At 52.5% G+C, this 18,640-nt stretch overlaps 1 pseudogene; it reads right to left on the bottom strand.

Moving 5' to 3' along the window:
* Positions 1-18,640, bottom strand: part of LOC147413517 (axonemal central pair apparatus protein HYDIN-like) — a 115,702-nt pseudogene that overhangs the window by 51,491 nt on the left and 45,571 nt on the right.

Genomic DNA, 18,640 nt, shown 5'->3' with positions numbered 1-18,640 from the left:
GCAGCCTCTGCCCCACATGGTGCAGAACAAGGTGCCAGTACTTGGCACAGCTCGATACTGGAAGGAAACTGGAAGCCTTCGCATTCAACACAGATAAAAGCCTCATTTTACATTGTAAAAAAATAAAACGAGCCAAAAAAATTCCAAACTCAACATAGGTCAGTAGGAGCCGAGTGGGCTTCTCCAAGCAAAACTACCCCATTTCTCCCTCTCCAGCAGCCCCGTCTCCAGCTGCTGGCCCTGCTGCCCAGCCCGCTCTCAGGGCACGCGACAGCAGGGCAGCAGAAAGGGAGGTTGGCACGAGCTCGACTTTTCGTTGGAAGCTGGGGAGGCAACGCAAGCGGCAGGGGTACAGCAAAACGTACCTTCGCTTCTGGGGAGTCGTCTGCATCTGCTGGCTCTTGGGCAGGATCCCCCCTTGCTCCCAGGGCTTGGTCTGGCTCCTCCACACCTCCACCACTGGAGCTGCTCTCTGCAGATGCTGAGTGCTCTGACCAGGCTCCCCCCTCCTTCGGTGGTTGGGGTTTACGTGTTGGAGGACTGAACCTGGAAAATAATGTAACTTTGATCACGGACCTGCAGTGGGAGGGAGGGGAGCCTGCACAGGCCCCTCAGCAGGATGGGGCTCCTGGGCGGGCACTGGTGGTGTGAGCTCAGCAATGGGTCTGACCCAGCAGAAACCAGCATGGAGCAGGTCAACGCTTGGGGCTGCCCAGGGATGACGCTGGTATAGCGGCGGTGCAGGCAGCGGGTTGCAAGGAGAAATGGAAGAGGACAGCGGTGAACACCTTGTGGGGAGGTAAAAAGCGCAGCAGGACAGCAAGAGACACACAAACCATGCAAAAAGCTGAGACGGAGACCCAAAGGGGCAGATCCGGACAGCGATGAGCTAGTGCAGAGCCACCAGTGCCCTCCTGAAAGCACCCACGGCCGTGGAATGGGCCTCCCCCGCCCAGCAGGCCGAAGCGACAGATTCTGCAGCTCTCCTCCGCATTTATCCTGAATATTGCCCCTGACAAGGACCCGCAGCTTCAGGTCGGTACCAGCAAGCGGTGATCCCCGTGGCTTTCTCCAAGCACTGTCCGGCAGGAGCAGGGATGGAGCCCGCAGCCCACTGTGCCCCGACCCCGACAGAGCCCAGCACCGCCCAGGGGCGCCCACAGAGCCCCGCACGGGACACCCTCGCACACACAAGGCAACGTGGAAAGACACATCGAGCAGCTGCAGGCAGAGACTCACAGTTCAACAGCCCGTTGACCCCTGATGAGCACCAAAGCAGCAGCGATCAGCACTTTGGGGAAGGAAGCTCTGGTCATTTTTAACCCATACATGATGACAAGATTCAGCTCCCTGCTGGGCTGCAGGTATTCCCTGGTTGCAGAACAGCACCTCTAACTGCACCTTGCGCTAAAAGGGCAGCAGCTCTGCTGAAATAAGGTTATAGCCCATGTGGCACTTGCCGATGGTGTGATTCCCTCCCCAGCAGTTTCTAAAGACAAACCATTTGGGGACCAACGTGGCAAATGATTCAAGCAAAGCAGTCCAAACACAGCTCTGTTCCTTCCTAAAACAAGCTGTTCATAGTCTGACCAACATCTGTCAGTAAAAAGTAAATGGTTTCACATTTTCAAACATTCCCAGGTGACTCAGGTTACATTCCCTGGTGTAAATCACAGCAGGCACTCACAGTAACTCTGTTTGTATTCCTAATGCACATGGATGGACACACTCCAACCGTGCCTGCCTGGCACCGTGCCTATTTGCAAGTGTTCCCCCCACAGTCAAACAAGGCAGAGGTTTTACAGCAACCTGGCTGCTTCATTCCCAGCTGGGAAGTCGGTGCCTTCAATGATGTGCTCCCAAATCAATATTTCTCTTTAGCTTTGGAGCTAATTATTTAAGGCTGGTTTTCATATCTGGATTAGAGGCCCTGCTCTTCCTAACCTGAGAGGTCCCACCTGACTTGTCCTTCCTGCAGCTGCACACAAGAACAAGGCTTGGCCCCGGTGAGGGACCGGGAGTACATTACTGCTTAATTAACAGGCAGAGCAGAAGAGGGAGCTCTCGTAACATGCACAGCGCTAACGAGCCAGCAAAGGGGCTATGCCAAACCCTCTGGAGCAGAGGCTCCTCTCCTGCCAGATGCTCAGAACCCTCAGCTGCTACTCTCTGCAGCAGAGTCAGGTGACTCAGCCTCCGCTGGAAGAACGAGCACCTGCAGGCTCAGGACCAGCAAAGCCAATTTAGGTGGAGCTGGGTAATTAAAAACTGAAAACTGATTCGGCATTCACGGTTCCAAAAACCTGAATTGGTTCCAAACAAAGACATAAGAGGAAAGTAAACAGGCAACTGGCAAACAAGTGGAATTTTCCCCAGAGGAAATGAATTCCACACAGGCTTCGCTGTAATGTCCTTGTTTCTCTGTTATTACAAAATATATGCATTGTTACATTTTCCCTTTAGTTTGGAATTAAACCCTCATCTAATTTACCAGGAGATGACAGCAGCCTCCAAACAGAGCTTACAGCCCTGCTCCTCCTTCCCTGCCCATCTCCCTCCACCTGCTTTTGCAGACCTTCCTCTGCATTTCAGGGTCTGTTCTTGGAGGTGCCATGCATCAAGGGCCACACTAAAGCCTGCTTGTTACTTGGTAAGACCCAGCTGTGCGTGGGCTACCCCAGGTCTTCTCCCCCAAGCCCTCCTCGTAGCCACAGCTAATCTCCAGCTCCCAATAGGTCGTCTCCTCTGAGCCAAATCCCAATTCCCTAAACAAAACTCTTTATTGATGATCTCTATTATTTGTAATAGCAGCACCTCAATGCACAGTAGTTAACTTTGCTGGGTTTCCTGGGGCATTATGGAAAAACCATTTGCTACTGTAATTAAAACTGCCCAGACTAGACTTTCGTACTATGCAGAGAGGCCACAGTGGGAGGAACTGCTAGAAACGTGTTTATAGATGTGCCCCAGCACGACTGCAAGATTGCTCTTGGGCTTGGAAAACACAGAGCAGCTCTGGATGGCCCTGGGGATTCCCAGGGATGTTCAGAGACAAGTGCTCCCACCAACATCTACAGCTGTACCTACAGCCGCAGCAGAACCTGCCCTTTCGCCGTCAAACACTAAGTAGCAGCTTTGTGAACGTGGCGTGCAGTTCGACAGACAAAAACTCACTTCACCGAGGTGGTGTTTGCCTCAGGCCACAAAGGTCTGAGAAAGCAGCTTTCCACACCAGCTTTCCTTCCCAGGGAACCAGCACAGAGGCTACAGCAAAGCAGCAGCACGAGACTGGGACAGCAGCACATCATTCTGGTGGCAGTGCCTGTGTAGGCTCTTAGCATGAGGTGACAACACACAGGGTTGGTAGGGAAGGACACGAGGTCATGTTCTATATCTACGTGTCCAAGTGCCTAAGCACGGCTTTGTAGCTCCAGAGACTGAGCAGGACTCTGGCTTACGGGCTACGTGAGAAGTGTTGGCAGTGTTTCACAGTCCCAGCTTGGCTGGAGAACGTTGTCTCCTTCTGAGAGTCACACCCGTGGAGATCACCTCTCCCCCGAGCACCTAGCCTGACCACAGCCCATAGGCGTTATTTCCTCAAGGGAGAGCTGAAGGTGATTTGTCACACCCCAGGCAAACAGCCTTGGGCTTTGCAAGTTACAAACACGAGATCGGGAAGGAGAAGAGCTTCAAGGAGAGGGCAAAGGTGCACGTACCTCATCTGGCTCACGTGGCCGTCTGTCAGGAACAACCAGCGGTACCGGACGAGAAGCGGGCTGCAGTTGGTCATCTCGACGTAACGCACAGCTTCAGTGTCATTCAAGATGCAGCCAAAGTCCAGGGCCGTGGTGTGGATACGGAGATCCGGGAAGCAGACTTCTCCCCGAACGGTGACCAGCTCCTCATGAGGATGCTCAAGGAACTTGATCTTCAGAACCTTCTCTACTACCCGGCTACTCAAGTCTTCTTCATAAGCAGGGTTAAACCTGATAGAGAGATGAAGTTCCTCCCCTATCTCCAGCTTGATGGGCTGCAAGGAGATGAAGAGTATTAATCACCAGGGTGATGAAGTCTCAGGGTCTGATAGCACAAAACATGCCAATGTTCAAAGGGTGACCCCCAGCTCAGGCTTCTCAGTTCATCCCTCATTTTCTTCCCAGAGTGCGCCTGACTGCAAGCACCACGAGACTCTGGTCTGAGACTCTCTCAGGCTCACGTCACTGTGCTCTGCACCAATACAAGAGGGAAATAAATATTGTTCTCCTGAATTCTGGACCCACAGAAGCTACACACTAAATACACAACCAGATCAGCGCTCTGGCACGCCAGAGCCTTTTGCCCTGCCTCTAGAGGAACTCCTTCACCTCACAGCACAAGTGACACAGCGTCGCTGCCTCGCCCTTGCAGAGGCTACTCACTGGCACGGCACAGACGTGGCGGCCATGCCTACAACAACACGTGTTTAGCAGAGTCCATGTCCAACAGCTTCTACCGACAACGGGGCAGGCGCCAGGCAGCAGCTGGAGAAGCGTCCTCAGCCTCCCGGAAAGCAGGGCTGCCCTTGGAGAGCAAGCTGCTCTGGAGGTTCTATGAGACGGCTGCTGCAGAGCTGGGATGGTTTCCAGCAGACACCTTTACTACGTGGCTTGCCCAGACCTCGCTGTCTCTTCCCTTCTCCTCGTGTCTCAGAGCCAGGACGTCTCTTCCCAAGTCAGGTATATTCTGTTTCCTTCACTGGCTCATTTCAAACCTGATTTAGTTCAGGCCAGTCTACTGCTGACTCTACAGAATAAATCTGTCTGCTAGAGGACCTCCCCACACAAACGCACCACCACCTTCCTCCCTCTGCAACCCGCCCCCAGCAGGAAGGTCTGTGGCTGCTCACCTGAACGTCTGCAGGGAGGGGCTGCTGGTCCACATCGCAGATTAAGAAGGGTTGCCCTAAGGCCAGGACAATGCTGAGTGGCAGGGAGCAGACGTTTTTTAAAGAGAGAGGCTTGTACTGAAGGGTCAGGACATCACTGGGTTGCTACAGAAACCGAAGACAAGGAAAAAATAACCTGAAGTGCCCATGGATCTCCTTCCCCTTCTGATGCATTTCAAATTTTTCAACCCCCAAAGTGCATACATCTCTATTTACTATTTTTATTAGTTTCTACCCTTCAAGAAAGTTCTTCTCTAAGTATATCGGATGTTTCTCATGTTCAGAAACCACAGCATCCCCCAGGGGACAGGGAAACAGTCTTGGGTACGGATGAGGGAACAGGACCCTGAGAGGCGGCAGCTGCCTGAACAAGAGCAAAACCAGAAAGTGAACCCAGACCGACCCTTTGTCTCCAGTTTCGTATGCTCTCTTGGGCAGAAAGGCACAAGATGATCTTCACTCACAGACAGTCATTTCTTACAACCTTATCGGTTCCAGTAGCCTCATAAAAGCAGTGATGCCAGTCAGAGGAGAAAAGCAAGCAGGATTTGGCCCGTAGCAGAGAGCCTGCAGTAGCCCAAGGTTGGCTTTGAACACTTCAAGGCACATACAGCCAGCTAGAAACCTCAACAGTCCGCTTGCAACGTGTCTCCTGCTGTCCCTGCTACGGCGACAAGGTGTCTGTAGCCTCAAAGCTACCTCAGCCTAAGCTATTTCTTCCTGTTTATGCATTGCTCTGGGCTTCCTGCACGGTTTATATAAACTAAACTGTGTTTGGGAAACCAGTTCTGGATGTCCTGATATCAAACAGCTGCAGTGTCATAGCCCTTGAAAAATCGGAGCGCGTGGCATCAAGCAGACCACAGGCAGACATCAGGGGGGGCTGAAAAGCTTCTAACTAAAATCTGAACTGCCTGCTCACAGGAATTTGTGCTTCTCTGGAAGCCTGGGAACCAGAGGACAGACCTGAAAACACAGAAACTAAATAGTGAAATATCTTCTCTTTTTTGACACCTCATGGGAGAGGAAAAGATGATGCAGGAGTCAGGATCAGAAGAACAAAGGGCATCTGCTTTGCATTGGTGTCATCATCACTGCAGCTGAAGGACACCTGCAGGTCCTTTGAAGAAAGTAAGGCTTGGGGAAACGCAGAGCTAGCATCCATACCAACAGCAGAGAAGGCAAAGAGGGACAAGAGAGGACAGTTTTTCCTCATCAGACTGAGGCGTTGACAGGAATCTCAGTCTGTCTCAGCTTCTCTACAGGATCGGTGTTAAGACATCACCGTGCCTCCGAGGAGCGTCAAAAACCTCCCTTTTATACCGAGGACAGAAACTGGTGGCTCTCTAGAAGTGGCCATGATCCCCCCCCATGATCCCTGAGCAGCTGTCATCTCAGTTTTACTTTGGTGAAGTTAAAAAACCCAGTCCCAACTCTGAAAACAACCTCACTTACTTTACAAAGCACCTCAGAAAGGGCAGGAGGGGGTTGAGCATTGCTCAGCTGCAGCGATCTGCTCTCCCACCTGCAGCCCCAGCATTCGAGGTAGCTGTGGAAAGCCCACGCTGTTCTCCTGGGTCCCCACACACCATCTCACCCCGTGCCCTTGGCTCAGCAGCTCAATTCTGTTTCCACATCAAGAAGGGCAGAATAGAGCTCAGCCCCCAATCTGAGACTGTCCCTGACCCCAGAGGAGCAAAAGGATGGTCTTGGGGTTAAGGGCAAAAGCTTCGTCCCGCTCAGACCAACAGCCAAAGCCCCGCGGACTTGGAGAAGCTGCTTAACTCCCTCCTTTGAACACCAGCACACACGCCCCACCGGCTTCCAGTCCTCAGCCACGCTACTGAATGCCAGGATGCAACCCAGAGACTTACCTTCTCCACCCGGAAAGTGATTTCTCTGGAGGACAGTTGCAGAACGGGAGCAACAAACTCACACGTGACATCCACTTGCATTATCTGTGCCTTCCCTGCCTCGCTCCCCACGACGGCGTGACACAGCAGCCGCTCCTTCACCACCTGCATGCAAGAGTCACACGTCACCCAGAGGGTCCAGAAAACACCCTGCATTTGCTGGCCACCCAACCACGGGCCGTGTTACTGCCACACAGTTACAGTCCCTGGTCTCCTCAATCGCCCCCTTTTCTCTTCGTGCCGCGTCCTGTTTATTCTGACCTCAAAGGCCCGCAATGCTACACCCCAACAGCCACAAACGGCACTCGCGAGTCACGTGCTGCCTACAGCTGTAATAACCCCTGCCCCAAAGGATTATTGGTTTGGTTTGTCCTGTTGCCAAGCATAAGGCTTACAGAAAGCTGTAGGAACTAATTAGAAAAAAGTATGGAACTATATTAAGAGAAAGAAGTGATAGAAGGGCCAACGGCAGCAAACGCTCCTTGGAAGCCAAGTGGAAAGCTTCCTTGGGAAAAAAAAATAAATCAAATAGCCAGCCAGCCTTCAGGTAAAGGGATCGCTCATTCCTAGGATGAGCTGTGCCCTCCTAGAGCTGGTTTTAAAAGAAATCTCCCCAGGAAAGACATGTCTTGCCCTTCAGGTGAAAACCCTCTGCTTAAGTGGGATGCTTCAAGACTTTTTCCTGATTTCGCATGGTTTCACTGCCTCAAAATTCCTCCCTTCATTTCTCACTCTTCCTTCTGGTACAACACCACAACCCAACTCCTCCTCAGAGCCTACAGACTTGAAAATCATCTGTGTTGCACGTGCAATGCAGGGGGCTGGGCTTCTGGCCAACCTGAAGAGTATTAAGTTCTCAAGACCTCAGGAAGGTGGAAAGCCTGCTCCCATGGTCTTGGCTTTGACTGCAGGAGCCAGGTAGCCACAGCTGAGCTCACAGATCCCCTTTTGGCCTTCCAGGCAAGACACCCTCACCAGTGCCCTCATCACTAGTTTCTTTCTGGAACCTTTTTCCCCTCTTCAGCAAAACCTCTGGGCTCAGAACTGCACAGGGACAGCCCCATTGCAGGCACCCAGGGGAGTAATCAAGTCTGCCTCAAGCTACTGCTGAGGGAACCCTTTAAGACACCTTTCAAAACACCAGTATCAGCAGGAGCTTAATGCAGATTTATTCCGCATTTCCTTAAAACATCTGTGCCCAGTGGTCCTGAAGCCAGGGAATGCACACCAGGGTCAGCTGGCAGCTTCTGCACAGAGCTGGGTTTCCCCTGGGAAGAAGGGCACCCAGGGACCCTGCTGAAATGTTCCCCCCTGAGCTGCCACCCGAGGGTGCTGCAAGACCCGACTGCCCTTGGGACGCTGGGGCAGGCTCTTACGGAAACATTGACAAAAGTCAAACTGTCAGTTATAATGATCCCTGGGAACAGTTTCCCACATGGACGAACGTCACTCCGATCATGAGAGCTGACACCCTGTGTTCGTTTTTCTCCTCCAGGACTCAGCGCTAGACAAGCCCTCTGCCCATGTTTGTCTACAGAGGAAAAATGATGCTGCTCCCAGACACTCCCTCCCTTCGCAGGTGCTTTTACTCACTGCTCCCCCAGACACATTACTTGGCAGTTTTTAATTTACTTTCTGCCTGTATTCATCATCTCAGTGAACTTATTTTCTCTGCCCTCCCTTCCTGCCTCAGCACACGACACCTTGTAACCCCCCATTTGCCCCTGAAGCAGCAACGCTTCCTTCAGCCTATATTTTGGTATCAGCAAATTGGGTTTATGGTAGCTATGGCAACACGAAAAAGCCTTAGCAACTGACGGTGGCCAGCAAGGAAAGCCACTGGGGCTCCACGGTAACTTGTGGCCTTAAAACAGTTTCTTGAAAGCACCTGCTCATTTTCGCAGGCAAATGTCTAGGGGCTGCAGAAGAAGTCCCAGGGGAGGTGATCTGACGGGGAAGGGACAGCCCTCGTGGGGGACCTCACCTGGGGAGTGCTGGAGGAGCCTTCCAGCATCATCTCCACACTCTTGCCCGGCCTCAGCTCTGCCCTCAGCGGTCGAAGCTTAAACACAGGGCAGGCAGGCTGGGGCCTCTGGGAGGAGCTGCTGCCCTTGGCCTTACTGCTGGCAGGGGGGCGATCACGCCGGTGAAACGGGGCAAAACCTTCCGTTGTCCAGTAGAGCAGGTGGGTCTGTCGCCCTTTGTTCGTTACCTTGAAGCGGTAACAGCAGGGATCCAGGCTAGGAGAGAAGCAGAGATGGAAAACGTCATGGGAGCTGCTGTCTCCCAGCGGTCGCCCCGCTGCAGCGCCCCGACGACGTTCTCTGACGGCACACTCAGCAATAAACCCACCTCCGAAAAGGCTGACCCAGATCAAAGCTTCAGCAAACGTCAGACCTTGGCTGCCCCTAAGTTTATCACCATCCAGCAGCTGGTGTCTCTGCATACAGCAAGAAAAAGCTTCCTCAAGATCACCACCTCAGTTGCTGTGGACAGAGCATCAGCAGCCTTTGCTGCTCAATTATCAGAGCATTTCTCCACGGTGCTTCCTGCAGGTCTCACTGCATCGGACGCTCAGCTGCCCTTGTCCTGGCTGCAAGGGGATGGAGCAACAGCTTCACTGCCATCTCACCTTCCCCTGGGGAGCTGCTGCCTCAGGTGGCTTCCTCTGAAGACGCTATTGGGAAGCTGCAGGGTGTATGGACTCATCTGGTGATCTGGGCACCACTGGCCTCGCTGGTGAGGCCCCTGCCCTGGCACCCATGTTAGCCCCCTCATCCCCCCACCCCTTAGGGAGCACTCAGTTCTCATCGCCCCCAACACAGCACCCTTTGCCTGAACGGTGCAGCTGGTTTTGTGTTTTAGGAAGACAAACGCACTGTGAGAACACGCGATCAACAGAAGCTTCCCCAACACGAACACAGCAGCAGGACCGGATCTAGCTGCTGAGGGGGAACGGAGTGACAACAAGGGATGAATAACTGGAGCCGATGTAAGCCAAAATGGATATTCAGTGGAAATTGATTCCTTCAGGTAGAGAAACACTAACTGCAGGCTAGTCTGGAGCAATTCTTTTACCCTCTATAGATCTGAGCATGGCCAGGAAATGTTCCTGGAACAGTGACTGTTTTTTTTTGAAAGGTACGGAATATGTGGCTGACAAAACGCATGTCTGCCACAAGCAGCTAAATACAAACACAGAAGTGACAGCACAGAACAAACTTGTCCTTGAAACAGACTGGTGAAAATGATGTGCACCAGCTCAGTATGAAATGGTTTATGTTGCGGACAGCAACAGCTACTCCAAACCGAGTATGCAGGCGAAGACATGAAGGGTGGCAGAAGACAACGACATGGATCCCATTGACATTGTCCCCTCTGTTGTGTAGCCAATTTGTGGCTGCGCAGAGCACAAGCACCACCCTCCCTGCAACGTCCCTGCTTACGTGGATGGCTTGTGGGTGCACATTTATCCCCCCCGCCCCAAATCTATCCTAAATGCTTAAGGTAGGATTAACCTCTCCTTTCTAGCCCAAAATTTCAGTATCTGAGCACTGTGGACCCTCTTTGCAGCCAGGGAAAGGAACAGACACTGAGAAGACCATTCTTCTCATCCCAACAGGTCTCCAACACAAGGCAAACAGCACTTTGAAAAGCCTTATTGTTCTCTCCTTTATAAGAACGTGCCCACCTTCAGACACAGGCATTAAGAGCAGGGAATCCCCTCCTTCGAGCTAAGCTCTTTCAATTAACACTCCCAATTTATCCCACCCAACCTCAGCGGGCTTCTCCCCCTCTCCCTTTCAGAGCTGCTCCTGCAGCCGCCTCGCCTGCCCGTGCCTCGGGCTGCTGCTGCGGAGCAGACAGCCAGGAAAGCTGCAGGAGAAACGAGGGAAGAGCGACTACGTCTGATAAAGAGCAGCCTGGCAGGGGGGCTGGAAAAGAGGAGTGAACTGAAGCATAATGCAGGGCAAAGAAATTCTGCTGCTCCTCCAGGACTGCTGGGCAGAAGGGAAACAAAACAGCACCATTCATTTAGCTGAGGGGTTGCTAACAAGCTACCGCCAAGGTTTGCTGTTGTGGCGAGACGATACTCCATAGCGAATGGAAAAGCAAGCAATGCTATTGCAAAGGGAAAGAGGTTTATACTTGTAATGTAGCGTTTTCCAGCCGGAGGCTTCTGGGACCTGCTGTTTTCCTCCAAATCTTTGTTTGGTAGAGTGAGAAAATAAATGGTTTCTAACTGGAGACAATGCAGTCACAATTGAGCAACTGCTTTCCATTTGGATGGCTTTTGAGGGTATCTAAGAACTTTCAAGTGGCCATAAAATGTCTCTAAAGGAATCCCTGGGGCTTCAGTGAAACAGTGCCAGGACCTTGAGCACTAAAGAACCAGCCTGAAGGACCACAGCCAAACTCCTCCTTGCTGAGCCCACGGGAGAAGTGGATGCTGAGAGATACCCTACCTGAAGTGAGGTCCCAAGTTGAGCTCCGGAGCAAATCGTTCGTCGGTGACGATCGTGGTGCCGATGCCAACAGCCTGGACAGGGATGACGTAGGTACAGCTGTTCTCGATGTACACGCTCACCTCGTCCTCGAACTTCTCAGTGTCGTCCAAGTTTGCTATGACAGCCACAGACACCTCGGCCTCGGGGGGGATCACTCCTTTACTGGGCTCAATCCTCCAGCACGAGCATTTGCCAGACTGTAAGACAGGGCAAACACTAACTTAGGATGGAAACCAGGGAGCCTGGGGGAGGGCAGGAAAAGGAAAGACTAAAGATTCGAGGGTAAAAACCACAAAGGCTTAATTTCCCTAAATCTAAGCTACAGTGTCTGGAAACAGCAGCTATGCAGGAGCTTATACAACCTCTACTTTACCCTCCTTTAACAGACTCACTTCACTGACCCAGTTTTGCCCAAGCCAAGGGATGCTCATCCTCCAAGAAAGTTATTCCCCCTCCAGCCTCTCTTTTGGAGTGTGTGCCAAGAGAAGCTGCTTTCTCTCTCCTGGCTTCCCGACAACAGCGGCCACATTTGGAAAATTCAGCTCTAAGTGGTTACAGCAGGGCAGTAAAGCCGTAAGCACAAAGAAAACTGCAAGACATGTTCTGTGGACATGACCCCAGCTTCCCAAACACTCTCCTCCTCTTGTTTCTCTTGCACCTCCCTCTACAAATGGGGCAATAAGGGTGCTGGACCCCCAGCCCATCTAAAACCACAGTCACAGGGAGCAAGCTTGCTCGCAGAAGAGAAGCTGCATGCAATGCTCCCTGCCCAGCATGGAATGCACTGGGGTGTAGATGTACGCCTTCCAAGTGTCCATCACTGTGTTGGTGGTACCTGCACCCCACAGTTGAGTGCTGGGTTTGGGACGACAGGCACTACTCACCCACACCTCTGCAGTATTGTAACAGAAGGGGGTTTTCCTTTTTTTTTCTTTTTTAAATAGAAACCAACGCTGTGCTTGGAGGCCTGACACAAGCCAAGCAAGGCTAGATCCAGGTGAAGTCCGCTCGAGTTTCCATCTGTCAGGCTGGCAGCACTGAGCTTTAACAGGCCACCAGCCAGCCCGGGGGAGAGAAGCGTCAGAAAACCAAGCAGCACTCCAACGTCACGGGAAGCATTTTAAATAACCCCCTCAGAACGACCTCTGCTAACAAGGGCAAGACGAGCTGGAGGCCAGGGAAGCAACAACCTGGTGAGCACTCAGGGTCCCCACAGTGTGTGTAGGTGCCTGAGCTACGGCATCTCCTTAGGCTGGCTGTGCCCAGCACGGAGAGCAGGTCAGGTTTGCACGCCTGCATCCCAGGATGGAGCACGCCAAAGGCATCAAAAGGATTCAGGCGCTGGCAAAACTAATAAACTCAGCTCCGTTTAATTTCTCCTCTAGAGCTGCAAAAGAAAGTCTTAGGTAAGAATGGGAGGGAGGAAGGCGGTTGGCACAGGGTGAACACTCACTGACCACACAGGATCCCACCAACCCTCTTCTGCTGTCGCTGCATCCTGCCCGTAGCTGATCGCCAGGCCTCGGAGGCAGCCACTGCGCTGCCATCGGCCCAGGGCCTCCCAGCCAACACGTTCCTACCGAGCCGCTGGGCGGGAGGTTCTCACTGACATCAATGTACAACTCTTCCTCTGATTCAGGCGGGCACAGGGTAGCTCGCTTGAAAAGGAGACCTGGCAGCTCTGCTCCAGAGGTGAAGCTGCAAGTCTGCTCTCTGACAAAGCTCATTTATCAAAGCTTGGCCACAAGCTGGGCAGTAAATTGTACCCAAGAAGCTATTACTGAGGAATAATGACAGGCTGTCTCGATGGAGCCAGACTCTGAACCTCCCAGAGTGGCCCAGCGCAGACCCAGCAGGCCCTGCCAGGCCAACAGCCCGCTCCGGAGGAGCACCATTTGCATCGTGTCCTCATTCTTTCAGGTAGCATTTGGTGTGGGTCCAAGGGGCAGCACAGGGCATCACTGAACAGGAGAGCTGCCAGGACCAAAAGGCTCTGCCGGGCTAGATTCACTTGGATTTCTAGGTCAGCTTCTGCCTACACCCATCCAGGCTGTGTCCCAGAGACAAGAAGTCTCTCAGGGTCACACTAAAAAAATTCCTCCACTTTGAAGACCACGCTCTAACTTCTGATAACATCCCTGCTACTTGCTTATCCTTGAATGCTCCGGAAAATGATGCAATAGCTGTAGGCACTGGGTAGACAAAGACGGTGGCTATTTTTGCCCCTGTAGGGGCTTGCACTACTGGACATCAGAGTCCCTGAGTTCTAGGCAAGCGTTGGGATCAATCACTCAAACAAGAAGTTCAATGCTGAGATCATTAGCTTCTCCCAGGCCAGATTTCCAGTGTGAAGAAGAGCTGCCAACATTTGGTTATAACCAGCGTGCATCTGAGAGATGGCTGGATGGCTGCCCTGAGGGACGACTGAGGAGCCACCGCACTCAGATCTCCGGAAGCTACTGCAGCCCCGTTCGTTAAAGGGATCCCGTCATTCTGGCCTTGCGCAAGTGAACGAGGAAGCAGAACTCAATATCAAAAATGCAGCTGTGCTTTACCAAGGCCCAGCTCTAGCAAGACAGCATTCGCACCTCGTCAGGCTGACCCGTCGCTCCTCGCAGAGGTTGCACACGAAGGGGAAATAAAGCCCCCTCCTACCTCAGCTGTGCACAGAGCCTTGTCCCAGCTGTCTGTCCCAGCAGGCCCAAGGTGGGGGACCTCGCGTTCTTCCTTTCAAAGCTACTCTTTACCACACAGGCTGCCAGTGACAGAAGACAGCCCAAAAGTACCCCAAGCCCCAAGAGGAGGTGGAGATCAGAGCCTGAGGCTGGCTAGATGCTCCCACCAACAACCAGCCTCCTCCTGGCACCTCAGCACCAGCATCTCCCTGGCAAAAGCACAGGCACCACTTTGGTTTAGCCTCTGCCCCAGAGCACCAGCAAGGGGATGTTCTACTGAAATCAAGAGACATGGCCTCTAAAGCCAGCAGAAAAGACAAAAACTGAAGCGTGGCACTCGCTGCCACTGACAGCGGAGCCTAATTTGTCACGCTCGGTTCAGCTAATAGACTGCCGAGTGAGGTGACGAGGCTTGTCTCCGTTTGTGTCCCCTGCCCATAGCTCACCCCTCCAGATCCCATCTGTTCTCCCCGTTGGGCTGGGGAGACCAGTGCCACCACTCTGCACATCGGGGTTCTCCAGCCAGGACACAGCTTGGCCGGCTGCGGCCAAGCACAACGGTTAATAACCAAACTCCTCCTGCTTTTCCTCTGGGAAAAGCACTTAGTGGAGTCACTCTTGCTTGCAGGAGCCTAATTGCCTTGAAGACTTCTGCCCTTCTTCAGTTCAGCTGGCCAGCGGGTGCAGCACAATACGACAAGTTTAGTTGCCCTAGACAAGCAGAATAACAATTTCTTCCCTTACTGAAATACAGCAATTTTGAAAGGGCATGAGCAGCTCCTGCATGTTGACCTACTCCTCCAGACTTTTCTACCCAAGAAAAAACCAAATCCTCCCCTTGCTGGATCCAGACGATTCTCTAAAGGGGCTGCCTGGCAGCTGGGAAAGCAACCTGACAAGGACAAGCACATCAGACACAGGATTCAGAGGATGACATGGGATGACACACTGGTCCCAAGGGTCGCAGACCCGCAGACACCCTGGCAAGCAGGGATAAGCCAACAGAGGCCTCAGGTATCAAGTCCTTCAAACTCCTCTTCAAACCCAAAAAGCCCCATCTCAGCACACAGCTTTGGAGGTTCCTTACTTATTTCCTTCTGGTGGCAGAGATGCTCAGTGCTGCTCCCTGCAACTCGTCCAACAGAGAGGACAGGGGGATGGGAAAGCCTGTGCACGAGGGGTACTCCAGGTAATCCCATGTTGCTATCCCAAACTGAAGGTACCCACCAAAACCATCTCTGCTTGCTCGGATAATGCTCTTTTCTCCCATAAATTTCTCCCAGCAATTTGCACATGACGGTTAAGGATACCACCAAGGTGGCAGCGTGGCCATCTGCATTCCAGCATTTGCCTTTGGACAAGACACCAGCCTTTTACTTGCCCTGTTGCTGCCCCTTCATTTAATCTCCCTCAGTTTGTCGAGCTGCCAGTCAGTGTGCTGTAACATTGCTGATCCAACAGCACTGTGAAAATTTCAGTCAACAGCTCTTTCTTTCCAGCAGGGACCGTGATCTCTAAGCCTGACTGCAAACAGTCACGGTTTTGAGATGAGCCATCAAACGGGAGCTGGGGAAATCCCAGCTCACCGTCCTGCAGTGATCTCCAAGCAGGAAATCAAAGCAGAGGCTTTGGCATCTTAGAGAGCACAAGACTTGGGTTCAGGGCACAAGTGAACGAAGGATGCCCAAGCCACCCACCAGCTAGGCTAAGGGGCAGCCGGAGCCAGTTCTGCTCTCGGATGTACGTGTGCAAGTCACCCTGACACCCCACTGCATCTCAAATTTGAGTTCTAAAATTATCCAGTCCTCTCTTCTGTCCATCAAGAAACTGCCAGGCAGCCTAAGGCAGCAGCAAAAGGGCAAAACTTCAACTGAGGCACCAAAACAGCACCAAAGCAGGCAGCTGCTGAGGGCAGGGGAGCAGCTGGAGCACACCTCACCTCCACAGTGCTGCTCCTGCCCGGCAGGCTCAGCATCACCGTGCTGAGGAGTCTGAAGGGCCCTCGTTGAAACAACTCATCGAGCAGGTTCTCTGGATCTGCCTGCTTGAACATCTCCATGATAGCAGCAGCTGTCCTGAGAAGCTGAGATGCTCACCAGGGGGTAACTCAACCCTGGGGAGTCAGCAGCGGGGACTATGGAGCAGCAGAGCCCATCTCACTGCAGGGAAAGAAACCATCCCCGAACCACTCATATTATTGTTCTGCTTGTTGATTAGGCACAATATTGGCAGGGATTGCAGTGAAGCAGGATAGGATTTATTGCTCAGTCCCATACAATAGGGCCCTGAGGCAATGGAGAGGCACATCTACCCCTGCCAGCCCCCCCGGGTCCACTGCAAGCTGCCCAGGGGAGGGAGGGAAGGCATCACCCCGGGACAGCAGTACCTCAACAGCTCTGCCTGTCAGTGCCTGGTACAAGCATGCAAAACTCAGCATTTATACACCAGCACCACCCATCCGAGGTGGCCTGCTCTCTGCAGAGATGGAAAGTGCATTTTCAGTGTGGAGTCAAAGAAAGCTGCCCTGGGAATCCCCCACTTGGAGGTTACATTTATCCCCCAAACAGCTGGAAAAGCAGCAAGAGGGAAATTCAGCCCCTTCCTCCTTGGCCCAGGAGGCTGAGCCTGGACTCTCACACACTGCCTGGTGCTTTATCCACAGACACAGCCAAGCCTGCCGTGCCAGGGCTGGGTTTACCAGCTCCACAAGTCCAACCCACCTAGCATGGAGAACAAACCTCTTCCGAGCCCCTCACAGCAGGGAGCACATCCCACCCAGCCTCAGCACACGAGCCCTTCCTGGTGGCAGCAGCCTTGCTCTCCCCGCCAGGGGAGCAACCCAATCTCTTTCTGCTAGGCAGCTTGGCACACGAGGCAGCCTCCAGGAATTAAACAGCCTTTTTCTGCAGCCGGTCTCCAGAGAGGCTCTGCCACACGACGGAGTCCGCAGGCTGAAAGTACACAACCTTGAAAGTGTATTTTTCTGCAACAACCCAGCTGGTTTGACCCCCAGTAGGTGTGAAACTCGCCTCGCCAGGAGCAGTTTGAGGACAGACCTCACACCCTCGTTTCTACCATTAACAGCAGTTTGACACAAAGTGAATGCAGATGCAAGAGGCAAACCGTAGGGAAATCCGTGCTCTTTCAGGAGCAAAAGGGCACAGGGTGCTCTTGAGCTCAGAGCTCCAAACCCCACGACTCTCACAGCTAAATACCTTCCACAAAATAAAGGCAGAACTTGTAAAAATGATCCAGACTCATTTCTGCTCAAAAATCTATGCAAACTCTACTTAACTGAGGGGTGCCCCAGCTAAAGCTGCCCCCAGAGCCAGGCTCCTCGTGCCGCATTGCGACGGAATAGCTTGCCTTCTCTCTCAGACAGCAATATGGAAACGTTGCATGTAAAAATCAAGTCACAGTCCTTTTCATTGGAAAATAGCCCCACAGCTACTTACCATCTCTGCCCGGAAGGACGCAGGGATGACAGTCTGATTGGAGAGGCAGAGAGCTCGAGAAGCATCTTGTAGAACTTGGATATTGCCGAAATTTATCTTACTCGGCTGCACGTAGACAACCGGTCCTTCTCCAATGCTCACTAGATGGATTTTCTGCTCCAAGATGCAGGTAGGAAAGATAAAAAAAAACAACAGCAAAAGTTTAAAAAGACTAGACAGCTCTAAGGGTACTCCTAGGCTGGGGATAACTACATCTGTTTGGAGTTTTCAGTGTTGTAAGACTGAAACAGAAAGCCTGGAGCAAGTGTGGAAGCCGGAGTGATCCCATCTGAAAGTCACAAGCTCCCGCTACCAGAGGATAAAGAAACCCTGTTCCCCACGCTGCCGTCTTCACACCTCTTCCACACTGTTACCTTCAGGAAAGCTCAAATCCAGCCTTGCACAAAACATCCCCTCAGCATGGTTTCTTACACAGCGCTTGCTTTAGCGGCATTCAGGGAGGTCCCTGGGCGCTCCCGAACAAAAGCCCCAACGAAGCAGCAGTCACTGTTCATCTAATGACACAGCAGAGTACGAGACCCAGGGACTGTGCTGGGTTTCAGACTGGGCTTCTTATGGCATCTCCCATATCCATCATTACATGCTGTATCGGACACGTAGATCACCACCGAAGAGGATACCATCCTTCCTCTTCTCTAGGCATTAGCTGTTGCTTACGCCATGAATCCCTCCTCTTCTCGCCCACACCAGCCATATCAAGCTCTTGTTTTCCCTGGAAGAAGCCCTCTACACTTCATGCCCCACCAAGATGAGTCGCACAAAGGCACACTTCTCCCCTCGCACTCACCAGTGGGGATCTTTCACTCCCAAACACCGCGATACGAGCGATGGTGTCCTGCTTCCCCATCACCTGGGCTTCCAGTGTGAACGGGACCTCCACCGAGCTGTGAGGCTGGATGATCCCACACGGCACAGGGCTGTAGTACCGCACAGCAGCGTCCTCCTTGCGTTTCTGCAAGGGACAGAAGCAAATGCCACTTCAGAGGGACCTTTGAGGAAACTTTAAACTCCTTAACATCTACCGTATTGGCAACTCACACACATTTTTAAAAATCCCTAGGAGAAACGCAGAAAGGCACAACACAACATGCAAGACTTGCATGGG

This window comes from Leptosomus discolor, chromosome 27 (assembly GCF_034619465.1).
Source record: "Leptosomus discolor isolate bLepDis1 chromosome 27, bLepDis1.hap2, whole genome shotgun sequence".
Taxonomy (NCBI): Eukaryota; Metazoa; Chordata; class Aves; order Leptosomiformes; family Leptosomidae; genus Leptosomus; species Leptosomus discolor.
The sequence above is the reverse complement of the archived record's forward strand: the minus strand, read 5'-3'. Positions and strand labels throughout refer to the sequence as shown.